General features: G+C 37.2%; 1 pseudogene; it reads right to left on the bottom strand.

Annotated features, from left to right (window-relative positions):
- Positions 1 to 731: 731 nt before the first annotated feature.
- Positions 732 to 15,676, bottom strand: LOC148547246 (uncharacterized; annotated as a pseudogene).
- Positions 15,677 to 20,930: the final 5,254 nt, after the last annotated feature.

Here is a 20,930-nt window from a genome sequence, read left to right as displayed (position 1 = left end):
TTGTTACTTTTACCTTTCACTCCTTAAACCAAAGCTTCTTTGTCGGAAGAGGGACATCCCCAAATTTTTTGTACAGTTTATCATACCGTTTCTTGATAATCTCTGTAATCTTCTGAGAACCAGGAGAGAAAGATAACCAACTGATAATTTTATAAAGAATTGACAAGTTAAGAAACTAAAAAAAGTAATTATTTCTCTAATTCAAACAATCAAATTTTACCTTATTTTTCCATCTGGAACCAATCTTTCTTTTGTGACACCATTAGGAACCGATGCAGTCTCTAATGGAAGAGATGTACTAGAGCTTCCAATTATCTCTAAATCAACTAATAGACTGAAATTGCGAGACAGAAGAGGAATCAAAATTGGAGGAGGGGGTGGGGAGGGGGACCCATACATCCTAGAGTAGGCGAACTTGGTGGAGGAGGACCTGTGTAGCCTGGATTAGGCACCATCAAATACGATTGCTGGGTAAGTGGTCCTGACTGAAAATTTGGCACAACTGAAGTCCCAAAAGAGGTAGAGGTGGTGGTAATAGCGGCTGCGGCAGTGGTGCAAGAACTTTTATGACCCTTGACACCTTTACCCTTGACCCGAGGAGCCATGACCTACATGTACATTTTAAAGATTAACCCCATTAAAAAAATATACAATAATATACAATATACGTTCAAACAACACAAGTTAAAACAATATTAAAGACAAGTCAAATATTAAAAATAGTTACCCTATTAAAAATCGATATCATCATCAAAGTCTACAACATCATCATATTCATTTTGATTAGCCCCAGAACTAGATCTAATGGATAATTCGATAATGCGGTCCTCTCCAAATGGAGACTTAAGACTGATAGGAGGCTCAGTGTCAGAAATTCTAGAAGGATTGCTCTCACCTACTTGGTAAGCTACATCATCCTCATCCTCATCCTTGTCTACATATACATGATTGGTTTCAAATCGACCTCTTAGTTTAGTGTTTACAACAACATGCCACATAGAATTGTAATTTCCAAGATAAGGCAAGAAGTTAACTTGTTTAGCTTTTTGGGCAACAATGAAAGAATTATAGTGGCGATATTTTTTGCTATGGTTGACTTCAGTTATTTTTTAGTCATTATGAATACGTTCCATTTGGACGACTTGGATCATACAATTGACATTTGAACAAAACAACTCGATTAGAGTCACCACCAATGTATTTAAACTCGAGTATATCTTCTAATACTCCAAACCTATCACTTTCTTCATTGCCTACATCACCTTTGACAGACACACCAGTGTTATCGATTTTTTTCTTTTTGTCCTTGCAAGAGTATGAAATTGTATATCTATTTACTTTATAAATTGGATAACTTTTTGCTTTGTTTGAAGGACTCCAAGAAAGTGATTGCAAATCAGAGTCAACAATTTCATTGCGTTAATTTTGAACCTAGTTAAAAACATGGAACAAGCTGTTTAATAAAAGATATATGATTACTATGTAATGCATTCTTTACATAAATGATATGAATCTATGCACTTATGATGAGCGGATAATTTATACGCTTTTTGGCATTATTTTTAGGTAGTTTTTAGTATATTGTATTCACTTTTTATTATATTTTTATTAGTTTTTATTCAAAATTCACATTTCTGGACTTTACTATGAGTTTGTGTGTTTTTCTGGCTGAAATTGAGGGACCTGAGCAAAAAAAAAAATCTGATTCAGAGGCTGAAAAGGACCGCAGATGCTGTTGGATTCTGACCTCCCTGCACTCGAAATGGATTTTCTGGAGCTACAGAAGCCCAATTGGCACGCTCTCAATTGCGTTGGAAAGTAGACATCCTGAGCTTTCCAGAAATATATAATAGTCCATACTTTGCCTGAGTTGAGATCACGCAAACTGGCGTTTAACGCCAAGTTTCTACCATATTCTGGCGTTAAACGCCAGAACTGGCATAAAAGTTGGAGTTAAACGCCCAAACTGGCACAAAAGCTGGAGTTTAACTCCAAGATCTACACATAGAAGCTTCAATGCTCAGCCCAAGCGCACACCAAGTGGGCCCCGGAAGTGGATTTCTGCACTATCTATCTTAGTTTACCCATTTTCTGTAAACCTAGGTTATTAGTTTAGTATAAAACCTACTTTTAGAGATTTATTTTGTACCTCATGAAATTTTACATCAGAATTTGTATCTTCTACAACATGAGTCTCTAAATCCCATGGTTGGGGGTGAGGAGCTCTGCTGTGTCTCAATGGATTAATGCAATTACTACTGTTTTTCATTCAATCACGCTTGTTTCTATTCTAAGATATTCACTCGCACTTCAACATGATGAATGTGATGATCCGTGACACTCATCACCATTCTCAACCTATGAACGCGTTCCTGACAACCACTTCCGTTCTACCTTAGATTGAGTGTGTATCTTTTTGGTTCCTAGTTCACGAGTTTGATTGCCTCTCCTGACAACAGAGCATTCAAATCTATGAGATCAGAGTCTTCGTGGTATAAGCTAGAATCAATTGGCAGCATTCTTGAGATCCAGAAAGTCTAAACCATGTCTGTGGTATTTCGAGTAGGATCCGGGAAGGGATGACTGTGACAAGCTTCAAACTCACAAATGTTGGGCGCAGTGACAGTGTGCAAAAGGATCAATGGATCTTATTCCAACACTAGTGAGAACCGACAGATGATTAGCCCTACGAAACCCGTAGCTGGACCATTTTCACTGAGAGGACGGATGGTAGCCATTGACAACGGTGATCCACCAACATACAGCTTTCCATGGAAGGAGCCCTGTGATAAACCCATATTTCATGAGTTATTTTGTGCTTAGTTTGAGTGATTTATTCAATCCTTTACCCACTTATTCATATTAATTGTATGGTTTTACTTTCCCTTCCTTATTATGTGATGTATGTGAAAAACATGTTTCCTAAGCTTTAAAATTAATTATTTTAATTACCTTTATTTCCATTCGATGCCGTGATTAGTGTGTTGAGTAGTTTCAGATTTTCTAAGGCAGAATGACTTAAAGGATGGAAAAGGAAACGTACAAGAATGGAAGGAAAGTGCAAAATGGAGTTTTGAAGAAACTGGCATCCACGCGATCGCATGGACGACGCGATCGCGTGCCAAGAGCGAAGAAGCAGCGACGCGGCCGCATGACTGACGCGACTGCGCGACTTGAGCGAGTCGCATTCGACGCGGACGTGTGACCGACGCGACCGCGCCACAAGGAAAACTCCAGATGACGCGACCGCGTGACAGAGGCCACGTATCAGAATTTACAGAATACGCCTCCAGCGATTTCTGAAGCCCTTTTTGGCCCAGATCCAAGTACAGACAGCACAGACTAGAGGTTATAAAGTGTGGGAATGCATCCATTCAAGGAGAGCTCGCATTTTTTATTATTTTCAATGATTTAGATTTAATTTTGAGAGAGGTTCTCTCCTCTCTCTCTTAGGATTTAGGACTTCTCTTAGTTTTTAAGAGTGACTCTCGATCCAGGTTTAATGTTCCTTCGTTTTAAGCTTCCCTTTCACTTTTATTTATTTATTCCAGCACTTGAGTTGATTATTTACTTTTATAATTTAATTTATGAATTATTCCATGTTACAGATTATTATTTGAATTAATGATATTTGAGGTATTTCAGTTTATGATTGCTTCCTTTTAATTTCTGTTACTATTGGCTCCCATCTAAGGATATTTTTATTCCAGTAATTTACTTTTTTTTTCCTTCTGGTCTTGGTTAAGAAATCAGTAACTCAACAGTTATTAAACTCAGCATAATTGATAATCGTTATCTTGCTAATTGAACTGAACTTCAATAATCCCAACTTTTTCTTAGGAAATAAATAGGATTTGAAGGTCAAACTAATTAGTCCCTTGACTTTCCTTTCTTTAAAGGTTGACTAAGTGGAATTAAGATTCAACTTTCATTATTGTTGAGAAGGATAACTAATTTGGACTTCTAATTTCTCTTACCTTGCCAAAAGTTGCTTTACAGTTATTATTTATTTTAATTGCCATTTAATTCACTCGTCATTAAATTACTTATTCCTCATTCTTGAAACCCCGAATTTACAATCTCCATAGCCAATAATAAGAACACACCTCCTTGCAGTTCCTTGAGAAGACGACACGAGGTTTGAATACTCGGTTATCAATTTTTAAGGGGTTTGTTACTTGTGACACCCAAATCGTTTGTATGAAAGGAATTTTGTTGGTTTAGAAGCTATACTTGCAACGGGATTTTATTCTGAATTCTAGACCACGCAAAAGTTCTCTCATCAAAATGGCGTCGTTGCCGGGGATCTGCTAACATGTGCCTTATTATTGGTTATTGTAAATATTTTTCTTTTGCTTGTTTATTTATTTTTATTTTTCCTTTTTAATTTTATTTACTACCATAAACTCTCACCCCTCTCGCTTTGAGTTTGGTTCTAACTTTGTTGAAGGAAATAAAAGTTACAGCAGGAATATGCATCAAGGTCAGACCAATCAAGGATGGATAGAGCCAAGAGGATCTAATCAACCCTTTAGACAACAACACCCTCCGAGATATCATGGACAAGGACCATTCTACAATGCATACCCAGCTGAAAGATATGGTGGACAACCTTGTAACTACCAACAAGCCCCACCCCGTGCCTATAGGCCATCCTTTCAACATAACCTCAAACCACCACACTCACAAGCTTCTCTTCACCATTCGCCACCATATGATCCTTCCTTACCCCAGTACCAATCCAATCACCACCACTTTCCTATGTATCATGTCCAAATTTGGCACCCCGAGAATCAGAGGTTCGCCTCAAGGAAACAGTAAATAAACTTCAAACAACCATTCGACAACTGGAGCAAGCAGTAATTCAATGGGTTTCTAGGCGCTCAAATATACAAGGATCAGCCGCAGCCCCATGTGGACAGTCTAATGAAGAGCGTAGCATGAAGGAGATACCAGAAACTCCAGTGGAAAAGACAGAGAATGAATTCGTACTAGAACAAGTAGAAGAAGCTGTCATTGTTCAAGAAGAAGAGTTGGTTGAAGATCTAGGAGACACTGAACCTCCATGGGAATCCAGAGCTAAGGAGAACTCCGTCGAGGACGATACAGTTGATGCTAAGGAGGATAGTATGCAATCCCCAAGGCAAGTCGTTTATGAATAATCAGACAGAATAATCCAAGAAGCAAATTCCCTTGATGATGATAGTCACAAGTCTGGCTTTCTTAGTAATGAACTTGCATCCGCAAGTGAATTCTCTGAGATCGAAGAATCTTCCCCAAGTGAATACGAAGACGATGCAGAGGTCGATTTCTCTCAACCTCCAATCTATGACTCAAGTGATGAGGAAGACATAGAACACTTTGACCAGGACACAGATACAATTGTAGAACCTTGCAAGGGATTGGAGGAATTCACAGAAGAGCATAAGGGAGTAGAAGTTACAGAACCACCGGAAACACCTATCCCAAGGCCATTACCACCTAATACAAGCTTCAAGTGGGTACAATCCTTAACCTATAACTTTACTTTTTCACTTGAATATGGTTTGCTTGAAACAGATGGCCAGCTTAGAGCTCTCTGCGGCTTTAAGAGTAAGAGGGAAGTGGCTCGTACTCAGAGCTGGTGCACAAGGTTCAATAAGGTTCCACGCTTCACCTCGAAGTACACGGATTGGTATCATGCTCAATTGCATGGATCACGGAGAACGTTTGGTCACCATGGTGAGATTCTACTTTTTAAACCGCCCGGATGGAAACATGTAAATCAAGACGGAGGCGGATTTAAAAGCAAGGCTTGGGATCTTGGAGTTTATTCTGACATTTGTCACCCCGGGTGCCTAACAATCTATTTGAAGCTGTTCAGAAGCTTTACATGCCTAGTTTGGGACCCCGGAGGATATTGGCATTCCAAGCATTGGTGGAGATTTTTGGATGAATTTAAGCATAAGCCACCATAGCAGGAATTATTTTAATTGCCATTTAATTCACTCGTCATTAAATTACTTATTCCTCATTCTTGAAACCCCGAATTTACAATCTCCATAGCCAATAATAAGAACACACCTCCTTGCAGTTCCTTGCGAAGACGACCCGAGGTTTGAATACTCGGTTATCAATTTTTAAGGGGTTTGTTACTTGTGACACCCAAATTGTTTGTATGAAAGGACTTTTGTTGGTTTAGAAGCTATACTTGCAACGGAATTTTATTCTGAATTCTAGACCACGCAAAAGTTCTCTCATCACCCTGCGTGCGTGAAGAAGAAGACAGTAGGAAAGCAGAGATTCAGAAGACAGAGCATCTCCAAAACCTCAACCTGTTCTCCATTACTGCATAACAAGTATTATTTATTTCATGTTCTTTTACTTTTCACAATTAACACTTAGAATTATTATTGATATCCTAACTAAGAGTTACAAGATAACCATAGCTTGTTTCAAGCCGACAATCTCCGTGGGATCGACCCTTGCTCACGTAAGGTATTACTTTGACGACCCAGTGCACTTGTTGGTTAGTTGTGCAGAATTGCAAAAGTGTGATTGTGATTTTGTGCACCAAATTTTTGGCGCCGTTGCCGGGGATTGTTCGAGTTTGGACAACTAACGATTTATTTTGTTACTTAGATTAGGAAAAATTTTTCTTTTTAGCTTAGAGTCTTCCATTTGAGCTTAGTTTCATATTTTAAGTTTGGTGTCAATTGCATAAGTCTATTTTTTTTCTTTTCCTTTTTTTTCGAATTATTAGTGTTCAAAGTATAAAAAAAATTTTAAGTTTGGTGTCCTTTGTGTTTTAGTTTTCTAAAAATTTTTTCAAAAGTTGCTTTTGGTGTTCATCTTGATATTCAAAGTTTTCCTGTTTGTTTTTTTTTGTTTTGATCTAAACATTCTAAGTTTGGTGTCATTTTATTATTTTTCTCTTTCCTCATTAATTTCAAAAATATCTTTTCTCTCTATCTAATTGAATTTTCGAAAATCTCATTTAAAAATTCATATTTCTATTTTAAAATTTTTATTTTATCCTGTTTTAGTTTTAAAATTTCAAATTTCAAAATCTTTTTCAAAAATCATATCCAAAGTTTTTTTCAAATCTTCTTAATTAAGTAATTATTTTAGTTTTCGAATTTATTTTTCCTTTTTCTTTTAGTTTCGAAATTTATATTTTAATTTCTAACTATTTTATTTTATCTTATTTTTTTATTTATTCAGTTTGTTTTTAATTATATAAAATAAAAATAAAAATATATTTTATTTTCAATTCACATCAATTCTCTTTTCTCCATCATGGACCAAAGTGAAAATGAACAGTCTAGAAGGACTCTGGGGTCATATGCTAACCCCATTACTGCTGCATATGGGAGTAGTATCTGTATACCTCCCATCAAAACAAGCAGTTTTGAGCTAAATCCTCAGCTCATTATCATGGTACAGCAAAATTGTCAGTATTCTGGTCTTCCCCAGGAAGAACCTGCTGAGTTTCTGGCACAGTTCTTACAAATTGCTGACACGGTACGTGATAAAGAAGTGGATCAAGATGTCTACTTATTATTACTGTTTTTATTTGCTGTAAAAGATCAAGCTAAGAGGTGGTTAAATAACCAACCCACAACAAGTATAAGAACATGAAAACTGTTGTCAGACAAATTCCTGAATCAATATTTCCCTCCAAAAAGGATGACACAACTAAGGCTGGACATCCAAGGATTTAAACAAGAGGATAATGAATCTCTTTACAATGTCTGGGAGAGGTACAGAGGGATGCTAAGGAAATGCCCCTCTGAAATGTTTTCAGAGTGGGTGCAGTTAGACATCTTTTACTATGGGCTTACAGAAAAAGCTCAAATTATCTCTAGATCACTCAGCTGGTAGATCTATACACATGAGAAAGACAATTGAAGAGGCTCAAGAGCTCATTGATACAGTTGCTAGAAATCAACATCTGTACTTAAGCAGTGAGTCCTCCCTGAAAGAAGAGGCTAAAGCAGTATCCACTGAACTTAGTCCTCAAGAACAACTTGCTGAACTCAATCAACAATTGCTTATTATGACAAAACAGTTCGTAGAATTCAAGGAGATGCTCCAAGACACTAAAACTGCTAATCAAAATATGGAAGCACAATTGGATCAGACAAAACAACATCTATCTAAACAGATAACAGAAGAATGCCAAGCTGCTCAATTAAGGAGTGGGAAGACATTGAATGTCTCAACTCAAAGCAGCAGAAAGCCAAGAAAGGAACAACTGACAGAGGATGACCAACCCACTGCCTAAAATCCCTCTGAGGACAGTAAGAGCCCAGAGAGGAATGATTCTGGCGTTCAAACGCCAGAAAAGGGTAAGAAAGTGGCGTTAAACGCCCAATGGGTAGCCAAATCTGGCATTCAAACACCAGAAAAGGGTTGCAATCTGGCGTTAAACGCCTAAAAAGCACCCAATCCTGGCGTTCAAATGCCACAAAGGGGTCAGACACTTGCAAGTGCTGATAACAACCCCCTTAAGCAGGCTTCTCCAACCACTTCTGTAGAAAATAAACCTGCAGCAACTAAGGTTGAAGAGTATAAAGCCAAGATGCCTTATCCTCAGAAACTCCGCCAAGCGGAACAGGATAAACAATTTGCCCGCTTTGCAGACTATCTCAGGACTCTTGAGATAAAGATTCCGTTTGCAGAGGCACTTGAGCAAATACCCTCTTATGCCAAGTTCATGAAAGAGATCTTAAGTCATAAGAAAGATTGGAGAGAAACTGAAAAAGTTTTTCTCACTGAAGAATGCAGTGCAATCATTTTAAAGAGCTTACCAGAGAAGCTTAAAGATCCTGGAAGCTTTATGATACCATGCACATTAGAGGGTACTTGTACCAAGAAAGCTCTATGTGATCTTGGGGCAAGTATCAACCTAATACCTGCATCCACTATCAGAAAACTTGGCTTGACTGAAGAAGTCAAACCAACCTGAATATGCCTCCAACTTACTGATGGCTCCATTAAATATCCATCAGGCGTAATTGAGGACATGATTGTCAAGGTTGGGCCATTTGCCTTTCCCACTGACTTTGTAGTGCTGGAAATAGAGGAGCACAAGAGTGCAACTCTTATTCTAGGAAGACCTTTCCTAGCAACTGGACGAACCCTCATTGGCGTCCAAAAAGGGGAATTAACCCTGAGAGTCAATGAGGATGAGTTTAAGTTGAATGTTGTTAAATCTATGCAGCATCCAGACACCCCAAACGACTGCATGAGCGTTGATATTATTGACTCTCTGGTGGAAGAGGTTAATATGACTAAGAGTCTCGAATCAGAGCTAGAGGACATTTTTAAAGATGTTTAGCCTGATCTGGAGGAATCAAAGAAAACAAAAGAACCTCTGAAAACTCCTCAGAAAGAGGAAAAGCCTCCTAAACCCGAGCTCAAACCTCTACCACCATCCCTGAAATATGCATTTCTGGGAGAAGATGACACTTTTTCGGTAATCATAAGCTCTGCATTAGAGCCACAGGAAGAAGAAGCACTAATTCAGGTGCTGAGGACACACAAGACAGCTCTTGGTGGTCCATAAGTGACCTTAAGGGCATAAGCCCAGCTAGATGCATGCACAAGATCCTATTGGAGGATGATGCTAAGCCAGTGGTTCAACCACAGAGGCGACTGAATCCAGCCATGAAGGAGGTGGTGCAGAAGGAGGTCACTTAGTTACTAGAGGCTGAGATTATTTATCCTATTTCTGATAGCCTCTGGGTGAGCCCTGTCCAAGTCGTCCTAAAGAAAGGAGGCATGACAGTGATTCATAATGAGAAGAACGAACTGGTTCCCACAAGAATAGTTACAGGGTGGCGTATGTGTATTGACTACAGAAGGCTCAATACAGCCACCAGAAAGGATCATTTTCTTTTACCATTCATAGACTAGATGCTAGAGAGACTAGCAGGTCATGAATACTACTACTTTTTGGATGGCTATTCAGGTTACAACCAAATTGCAGTAGATCCTCAGGACCAAGAGAAAACAGCATTCACATGTCCATCTGGAGTATTTGCATATAGAAGAATGCCTTTTGGTCTGTGCAATGCACCTACAACCTTTCAGAGGTGCATGCTCTCTATCTTCTCTGATATGGTAGAGAAATTTTTGGAAGTCTTCATAGATAACTTCTCAGTATTTGGAGACTCATTTAGCTCCTGTCTTAACCATCTAGCACTTGTTCTGAAGAGTTGCCAAGAGACTAACCTGGTTTTGAATTGGGAAAAATGTCCATTTATGGTGACTGAAGGAATTGTCATTGGGCACAAAATTTCGAACAAGGGAATAGAGGTGGATCAAGCTAAGGTAGAGGTAATTGAAAAATTACCACAACCCACCAATGTTAAGGCAATCAGAAGCTTTCTGGGACATGCAGGATTCTACAGGAGGTTTATAAAGGATTTTTCAAAAATCGTAAAACCTTTGAGCAATCTGCTAGCTGCTAATACACCATTCATCTTTGACACAGAGTGTTTACAGGCTTTTGAGACTTTGAAAGCTAAGTTGATCACAGTGCCTGTCATATCTGCACCAGACTGGACATTGCCATTCGAATTAATGTGTGATGCCAGTGACCATGATATTGGTGTAGTACTAGGATAGAGGCATGACAAGCTTCTGCACGTCATTTACTATGCTAGTCGTGTTTTAAATGATGCGCAAAAAAATTACACAACCACAGAAAAGAAATTGCTTGCCGTGGTTTATGCCATTGACAAGTTTAGATCTTACTTAGTAGGATCAAAAGTGATTGTGTACACTGACCATGCTGCTCTAAAATATCTCCTCACAAAGCAGGATTCAAAACCCACACTCATAAGATGGGTGTTGCTTCTGCAAGAGTTTGATATAGAAATAAGAGACAGAAAAGGGACAGAAAATCAAGTAGCTGATCACCTGTCCCGGATAGAACCAGTAGCAGGAGCGTGCCTCCCTTCTATTGAGATCTGAAACCTTTCCAGATGAGCAATTGTTTGCTATTCAGGAAGCTCCGTGGTTTGCATACATTGCAAACTATAAGGCTCAGTAATGTCAAGCTATTGACAGTAAAGAAGTGCTTATTGATAGGCAACCCAATCTTATTTATCTATGTTAATTACTTTTTCATTTCATTTTCCATTGTTATTTTATGTTTTCTTTAGGTTGATGATCATGTGGAATCATAAAAACAGCTGCAGAATTAAAGCAGAATAAAAAACAGCATCAAAAATAGCACACCCTAGAGGACAGACTTACTGGCGTTTAAACGCCAGTAAGAGTAGCAGAATGGGCGTTAAACGCCCAGTCTGGCACCGTTCTGGGCGTTTAATGCCAGAAAGAAGCAACAAGTTGACATTTAACACCGGAACAAAGCACCAAGTTGGCGTTAAACGCCAGAAACAGGCTACAACCTGGCGTTTAACGCCAGAATTGGACTCTACGGGTGTTTTGCACACCTAAATGGAGCAGGGATGAGAAGTCCTTGACCCCTCAGGATCTGTGGATCCCACAGGATCCCCACCAACCTCAACTCATTCTCTCTTCCCCAGGATCCCCACCTACCTCACCATTTAAATTCAAACCATTCCCCTCCCAAACCCACCCATTCACACACCTCCATCTTCTCCTTCTACTCCTTCTTTCTTCTTTTGCTCGAGGACGAGCAAATCTTTTAAGTTTGGTATGGAAAAAAGCGTTGCTTTTTATTTTTCCATAACCATTTATGGTACCTAAGGCCGGAGAAACCTCTAGAAAGAGGAAAAAGAAGGCAGTTGCTTCCACCCCCGAGTCATGAGAGATAGAGAGGTTCATCTCAAGGGTCCATAGTTCAGTGATAGAGCATTTGACTGCAGATCAAAGAGCCATGAAGGAGGAGCAACAAAAGCAAGGAAGAGACATAGAGGAACTCAAGAGCACCATTAGTTCTTCAAGAGGAAGAAGACGCCACCCTCACTAAGGTGGACCAATTCCTTAATCTCCTTGTCTATTTGTTTTTTTGTTTTTGGTTTTGAGCTTTATGTTTGGCTATGTTTTGTGTCTTTACTACATGATCATTAGTGTCTACTGTCTATGCCTTAAAGTTATGAATGTCCCATAAATCGTTCACCTTTCTTAAATGAAAAATGTTCCTAATTACAAAAGAACAAGAAGTACATGAATTTTAATTTTTATCTTGAAAGTAGTTCAATTATATTGATGTGGTGGCAATACTTTTTATTTTCTGAATGAATGCTTGAACAGTGCATATTTTTTATAGTGGAGTTTATGAATGTTAAATTTGTTGGCTCTTGAAAGAATGATGAAAAAGAGAAATGTTATTGATAATCTGAAAAATCATAAAATTGATTCTTGAAGCAAGAAAAAGAAGTGAATAACAAAGCTTGCGAAAAAAAAAGAGTGGAAAAAATTTTTAAAAAAAAGAAGAAGAAAAAGAAGAAGCAAGCAGAAAAAGCCAATAGCCCTTAAAACCAAAAGGCAAGGGTAAAAGGGATCCAAGGGTTTGAGCATTAATGGATAGGAGGGCCCAAGGAAATAAAATCCAGGCCTAAGCGGCTAAATTAAGCTGTCCCTAACCATGTGCTTGTGGCATGAAGGTACAAGTAAAAAGCTTGAGACTGAGTGGTTAAAGTCGTGATCCAAAGCAAAAAGAGTGTGCATAAGAACTCTTGACACCTCTAATTGAGGACTTTAGCAAAGCTAAGTCACAATCTGAAAAGGTTCACCCAGTTATGTGTCTGTGGCATTTATGTATCTGGTGGTAATACTGGAAAATAAAGTGCTTAGGGCCACGGCCAAGACTCATAAAGTAGCTGTGTTCAAGAATCAACATACTAAACTAAGAGAATCAATAACACTATTTTAATTCTGAGTTCCTATAGATGCCAATCATTCTGAACTTCAAAGGAAAAAGTGAGATGCCAAAACTGTTCAGAAGCAAAAAGCTATAAGCCTCGCTCATCTAATTAGAACTAAGCTTCATTGATATTGTGGGATTTATAGTATATTCTCTTCTTTTTATCCTATTTTGTTTTCAGTTGCTTGGGGACAAGCAACAATTTAAGTTTGGTGTTGTGATGAGTGGATAATTTATATGCTTTTTGGCATTGTTTTTAGGTAGTTTTTAGTATATTTTATTCACTTTTTATTATATTTTTATTAGTTTTTATTCAAAATTCACATTTCTGGACTTTACTATGAGTTTGTGTATTTTTCTGTGATTTCAGGTATTTTCTGGCTGAAATTGAGGGACCTGAGCAAAAAAAAAAATCTGATTCAGAGGCTGAAAAGGACTGCAAATGCTGTTGGATTCTGACCTCCCTGCACTCAAAATCGTTTTCCTGGAGCTACAAAAGCCCAATTAGCACGCTCTCAATTGCGTTGGAAAGTAGACATCCTGGGCTTTTCAGCAATATATAATAGTCCATACTTTGCCTGAGTTGAGATCACGAAAACTGGCGTTTAACGCCAAGTTTCTACCCTATTCTGGCGTTAAACGCTAGAACTGGCATAAAAGTTGGAGTTAAATGCCCAAACTAGCACAAAAGCTAGAGTTTAACTCCAAGAAAAGTCTCTACACATGGAAGCTTCAATGCTCAGCCCAATCGCACACCAAGTGGGTCCCGGAAGTAGATTTCTGCACTATCTATCATAGTTTACCCATTTTCTGTAAACCTAGGTTATTAGTTTAGTATAAAAACTACTTTTAGAGATTTATTTTGTACCTCATGAAATTTTACATCAGAATTTGTATCTTCTACAGCATGAGTCTCTAAACCCCATGGTTGGAGGTGAGGAGCTTTGCTGTGTCTCAATGGATTAATGCAATTGCTACTGTTTTTCATTCAATCACGCTTGTTTCTATTCTAAGATATTCACTCGCACTTCAACATGATGAATGTGATGATCTGTGACACTCATCACCATTCTCAACCTATGAACGTGTGCCTGAAAACCACTTCCGTTCTACCTTAGATTGAGTGTGTATCTCTTTGGTTCCTAGTTTGCGAGTTTGATTGCCTCTCCTGACAACAGAGCATTCAAATCTGTGAGATCAGAGTCTTCGTGGTATAAGCTAGAATCAATTGGCAGCATTCTTGAGATCTGGAAAGTCTAAACCATGTCTGTGGTATTTCGAGTAGGATCCGGGAAGGGATGACTGTGACAAGCTTCAAACTCACAAATGTTGGGCGTAGTGACAGTGTGCAAAAGGATCAATGGATCTTATTCCACCACTAGTGAGAACCGACAGATGATTAGCCCTACGAAACCCGTAGCTGGACCATTTTCACTGAGAGGACGGATGGTAGCCATTGACAACGGTGATCCACCAACATACAGCTTGCCATGGAAGGAGCCCTGCGTGCGTAAAGAAGAAGACAATAGAAAAGCAGAGATTCAGAAGACAGAGCATCTCCAAAACCTCAACCTGTTCTCCATTACTGCATAATAAGTATTATTTATTTCATGTTCTTTTACTTTTCACAATTAAAACTCAGAATTATTACTGATATCCTGACTAAGAGTTACAAGATAACCATAGCTTGCTTCAAGCCAACAATCTCCGTGGGATCGACCCTTACTCACGTAAGGTATTACTTGGATGACCCAGTACACATGCTGGTTAGTTGTACGGAATTACAAAAGTATGATTGTGATTTTGTGCACCAACTTACATATAATGCAAACCAAGGAAAAAATCAGTCATTGCTTTTTCCAGGACAAATTTCTTTCCAAAACCTTGATAAAAGTAGGACTAAAGTGGATGAGCTATGGAATTCATTAATAGAACAAGTTTAATTAACTGTTTAATAAAAGATTTGTGCACTTACATATAGAAAGGTCTAACTTTGCTTTCATTGAGTAGAATATGCAAATGATCCATGTCCTTGTCCCGTCCATCTAACCAATGATCCTTGGCTTTTTCAACTTTGCAACCAGGTCTATTAAATATTGAAAAAGATGCTTTAATTGTGTCTCCCTATCATCATTTCTTCCCACATGGGTTTACCGCGATAAGATATATGATTCAAAGTAGAAAGAAACAAAACTTGAAGTATCCTTTGCCAAGAAAATCTCACAAATTGAACTTTCAAGCTTTGCTCTATTTTTCATTGTTCACTTGAATCCTCCTATCACCTGTTTAAACGGATACATCCACCTATATTTGGATAGGTCTACACACACGTGCCTCATATGATAGATAAAATTGGAAATGCTCCATCACATTAAAGAATTCTGGAGAAAATATCCTTTCTAACTTGCAAAGGATAATGGAAATATTCTGCTCCATAACCTTCAAATCATGAACCTTGAGGGTAGTTGGGCACAAGTCTTTGAAAAACTGGCTTAACTCATGCTTCCATATATTTGTAGATAGTTCTCCGAATGCAGTTGAAAGCAAGCACTGCATAAAAATGTGACAATCATGGCTCTTCATACTAATAAATCTCCCTTCGGAAAGACTTACACATCTAGCAAGATTAAATGCATAACCATCCAAAAATTTAAGTTGTTGCACCCACCTATACACGTCTTGTTGCTGTTCAGAGGTCAAAGTATAAGCTATCTTAGGTTTAGACCAACAATTATCACCGACATACCACAAATGTAAATCTAGATGCTTGCATAGTTCAGCCAGGTCTAACCTAGCCTTTTCATTGTCTTTATTAGTTCTATCAGTGTCCATAACAGTATTTATTATGTTATCAAACACATTTTTATCTATGTGTATTATATCAAGACAGTGACTAACCAGGTTATCCTTCCAATAAAGTAACTCCCAAAACACACTTTGCTTGGTCTAATTGTGAGTAATACCATATTCTTATGATTTGAATCTCTTTTCATTATCTGATATCTTCCAAAATCCTTTAACCCCAAATCTCCAAACCATTTAATCTAGTAGGAGCCTCTTCACTTTCTATTTTACTCTTTCTAAAATCATTCTTATTGCACCTATAAGGGTAGTCTATTGGCAAAAACCTCTGATGATAATTAAACCATGATGCCTTGCCTCCATGTGGTAGTGTAAAAGACTTGGTATCCTCCATGCAAATAGAACATGACAATCTTTCTTGTATCATCTATCCAGACAACATTCCATAAGTTGAGAAATCATTGATAGTCCACATCAATGCTCCCTTTAAGACGAAATTCTTCTTTTCTATAGTGTCATACGTCAAAACACTAGGATTTCACAACTCATTCAATTTGTCAATCAGGGGTTCTAAGAATACACCAATGTTGGCTTTAGGGTTACTAGGACCAGGTATTAAGCAAGTCAAGAACAAATAAGGATCTTTCATACACATCCCAGGAGATAGATTGTACGAAATAACAATTACGGGCCAACAAGAATAAGGCTTGCTAAATTGGATATTTGGATAAACCCATCAAAGCAAAGACCTAACCTAATGTTTCTAGACTCCAAAGCAAAATCAGAGTGGATGCGGTCAAAGATTTTCCATGCCTCCCCATGTGATGAATGGGCCATCACGCCATCATCATGTTGGTTTTTGATGTGCCACGTCATGTGCGAAGCTGAACTCATTGACGCATAAAGCCTCTGAAGTCTAGGGATTAAGGGTAAGTAGTGCATTCGTTTGACAAGAACTCTCTTGGACTTACAACCACCCTCGAAAATAGACTTGTGGTGCGGATTTTCAAAACCACAAACTAACCGGCAAGTGCATCGGGTCATACCAAGTAATACCTCAGGTGAGTGAGGGTTGATCCCACGAGAATTGATGGACCAAGCAACAATAATTGAGTGATTCACTTAGTCAGACAAGCAGAAAATAGTGTTTTGGATTCAAAAGCATTAAATAGTAATTCATGAATTAAGGAAGCAATTAGTAAATTTGGTGTGAAAAGTATGTGAGAAATGGTTAAGATTTCAGAGATATTTATTTTTCCAGATTAATGGTTCTTACCAATTACTTTAATCATACAAAATTCAATTAATGGCAAACTTTAATTGATTAAACCCTAAATCCTTAGTGATTTAATCTCCTCTAACCTAATCAACTGCCAATTCCTTGGTCACTTAATTAAGATTAAATGTTTAGGTCCAATTCTAGTTTATTAGCCACAAAAATCCTAATTACCTAAATATAAGATGATTATATGTCACATATCACGTTAAGTCCAGGTAATTAGTAGTTTAGGAGGAGTTACTTTGAAGCTATTATTCAAGTGAGTTAACTTTTCCAAGAATCAACAAGAATTCATGTAGAAAAAGAGCTATCTTCTAATATACTCAAATTCATAAGATGAAGAACGAAAGTAATCCTTGAATATAAATCAGCACAATGATTGAAAGTATAATGACAATAATATTAATTCATAGAATAAACAGAGCTCCTAACCTTAATACATGAGGTTTAGTTGCTCAAGACTCAGGGAAAAATTAGGGTTTCAAAAAGTGTGTAAAGTGCAAAATGAGAAAGAGAGAAGAGAAAAGCCCAAAGGGCTAAATCTTTTTCCCATTTATATCTAACCTAATTGATTTGAGACCAAAATAAAATAATAACTACTAAAAGCCCAAAAGATTGTGTTTTGTTTTAACTAATAATGAAAAGAAGTTAAAATAAACTAATTATTATCAAAAGATTTAGCTACAAAGTCCTTCTTTGGAATCTGGATTCACGCTACTCGGCGTTTAGCGCCACTAGCGTGAGGTCCTTAGACGAGTTATAGAGCACTTGGAACTAAACGCCAGGTCAGGGCATTTAGCGCCAACTCAACAGAAAGCTTGCACGCATTACGAGATGCTTGGAGCTAAACGCTGGCACATCAAATTTCTTCCTTTTTCTTCTGCACGAACTCTGTCAAACTTGCTCGGATTTTTCCTAAAACAAATAAAATCACAATGCGCCTCAAAGTAGCATTCAAATAGGTTTCAAATAATAAAATCTAAATAAAACTCAATAAATTCATGTTTAAAATAATAAGAAAATAGATAAGAGATGCTTCACAAAACTTGCAACTAATTAGAGCAGCATCGTCTTTTTTATACAATATGCAATTGTTTGAGCAACAATATATTTTGATTGCCTTCAATCCAAGCTTTTGCACTAACTTCTTAGCTTCATAGTAGTCCCTAGGTATGGCACTGCCTTCAAGAGTAATTTCCCTAATTAAGGTGGCCCACTGCTTAAATGACTCCTGTGATTAGTTTCTCTCAACCTTAACGCATAGCATTCTAACAACTATCGATAGTTGAGAGTGCACACAACCTTCCCACAAAGGCTTTTGAGCTACCTCAAGAAGATAAAAAAAATATTTAAGCCTCTAGATGAGGATCCTCTAGACCAGCAGAATCGAAAACCATTTCATGATATCTTCTGGAGTTGTTTTCCCAGCCAGGGACGGATGCATTCATTGAGTAGTGGGGGCAACTGCCCCCAGTGAAATTTCAGAAATTACTTAGTAGTTCTTAGTAAAATGTCTTAAACGCCCCCACTATATAATTTGTTTTGACCCCACCCCAAATCAAATCCCTAACCCTTCTTTTTTCCCAATCTTATTCATCTGCTCCAGGCCTCCAAGCTTCGCAGCCTCCAGCCTTCGCAGTCCGCACTCGACACTCTTGTCTCTAGAGACCAGAGCCACTCCGCATCTAAGCCAGTGTCACGGCTCTCTCCCCGCTGACGTCTCCGGCTCTCCGCCCTCCTGTCTCTAGAGTCACTGCCGTGTCTCCATATCTCCGCGTCCTCTTCTGCCTTCTTCTTCATCGATCGGTTCCGTCCGTCCTTCTTCTTCGAATACTACAAATCTGTGATCCTCTTCTCTCTTCGGTTTTCACTCTTTACTCTTCAAGCTTCAGCAGAAAACGCCTGCCTTTCGTCCTGCTGCTGCTGAACGCCGCACAAATCTGTCACTGGCTACTGCCTACTGGGTTCTACACTTTTGCTTCCTAGTTCCTAGAGTTCAGCTGTTCAGATTCATTCTTGGATTTTTCTTGGTACATTCATGAATCATGATTTACCGATCTGCAATTCTGTTTATTCACTTATTTGCTTCATTGTTGTTTGATAATTGATTTAGTTGGTTTGTTAATTATGAATTTGTGATTGAATATTTGAATTTGTTCTGATGTAATTGCAAGTTTAGTTTGACTAATCTGTTTGTTAATTATTTTTGAAGACTTAATTTATTCTGATGTAATACAAGTTTAGTTTGATTAAAAAATTTTCAAAAATTTTCTTACAAAAAAATACTGATTCCTATACCAAAACAAAAATATATTGAATTATACACACTTCTTATCCATAATAACAAAATTTTAGCCGCGCCTACCCTGTTGTATTTTTTAAATTTATTCTCACATATAACAAACCATACTGAAAGTATAAATACGAGAAAACAATATAAATCAGTCAATAATCAACCAATATTGATTTTGAATTTTTGTATGTAAAAATCTCTTGACGATTCCTTTTAATGATCTGATACATATTTGTTGATTAATATGAAACATTCTATTTGTTGCATCAGATCTGATATTTTTAATTCTTTTATAGCAACTTGATTACCTTCCTCTTGATTGGAATTCACAAGCATCCTCTTTAAGCAATTAGCAATGATAAGGCAAAGAAATGAGTGGCTGACAAGAGAGACTAGAAATTATTTTGTTGTTGTTGGAAATTTATTTAAATGATATATGTTTATTAATTTTGTATTTATAATTTTATATTGTAATTTTTAATTTGTGTAGAATTGTGAATTTTTTTATTAATTAATTAACTTAGATTTATAATTTTATCTTATTAGTAATGGAGAAATATTTCAAAAGAACCTCATCATTGGAGATTGGATTCCAAAACAATTCATCGACCTCTTCTAATAAAAGGAGATTTTTAGAATTCAAAGTAGATAGTCTTATGGTAGATTTCAAGTTATCACCCGAATGACAGAGACAAAGTTAGATGTGTATATTTGCAAAAAGGTCATTGTCAACCAAGGACTCATGATTTTTCGCAAATTGCTTGTAGTTCTTCTTTCGAAGATTTAATCATAATTGGTTTGATGACTATGGCAACTGGTTAGAGTATAATATATCAAAAGATGCAGTTTTTTGTTTTTGTTGTTATCTTATAAAACCCAAGACTGAAGGTGGTGATGCTTTTGTAACTACTGGCTTTTCAAGAATTTCAAGAACTCAATAATCGTTTTACAGAGGTGAATACTGAATTGCTTCTTTGCATAGCTTGTTTGAATCCAAGACATTCATTTTTTGCATTTGATAAGGAGAAGTTGATCCAATTAGCTCAATTCTATCCATTAGAATTTTTTTCCACTCAACTTTTGGCACTTGACAGTTAACTTGAGAACTTCGTACTAGATGTGCATTCTGATGATCGATTCTCAGACTTAAATGGAATTAGTGCTCTTTCTCAGAAGTTGGTTGAGACTCGAAAAAAATATTGTTTATCCATTAGTGTTTCTTTTTTTGAAGTTAGCTTTAGTTTTGCCCGTAACAACTGTATCAGTTGAAAGAACTTTTTCTGCTATAAACATCATAGAGTCAATTTTGTAACCGTATCGGAGATGAATTTTTAAATGATTGTTTAGTGACATACATAGAAAAAGAGACAATATTTAATTGTATTGACAATGAAAAGATTATTCAATCTTTTCAAAATATGAAACCTAGAAGAATGGAATTCTAAATTATTTGTTATTATTTTAAATTATTATTTATTTTAATTTATTGGTTAAATAATTTAAAGAATATTCCTATTTTATAACATCATATATAGTATAATTATAAAAATTATTATTATATTATATATATTTTGCCCCACTGAAAAAAATTTTTGGATCCGTCACTGCTCCCAACTAATGTCATACATATCACATTCTTCCACATTTTCACCACTTCTTGAACAATCTTCCCCACAATTATTGAACCTCGTGTGATTAATCCCTTATCCCTA

The sequence above is a fragment of the Arachis ipaensis genome, chromosome B8 (genome assembly GCF_059453495.1).
Source record: "Arachis ipaensis isolate K30076 ecotype BB chromosome B8, ASM5945349v1, whole genome shotgun sequence".
NCBI lineage: Eukaryota > Viridiplantae > Streptophyta > Magnoliopsida > Fabales > Fabaceae > Arachis > Arachis ipaensis.
Note: the sequence above shows the minus strand (reverse complement) of the source record. Positions and strands in the feature narration are given on the sequence as shown.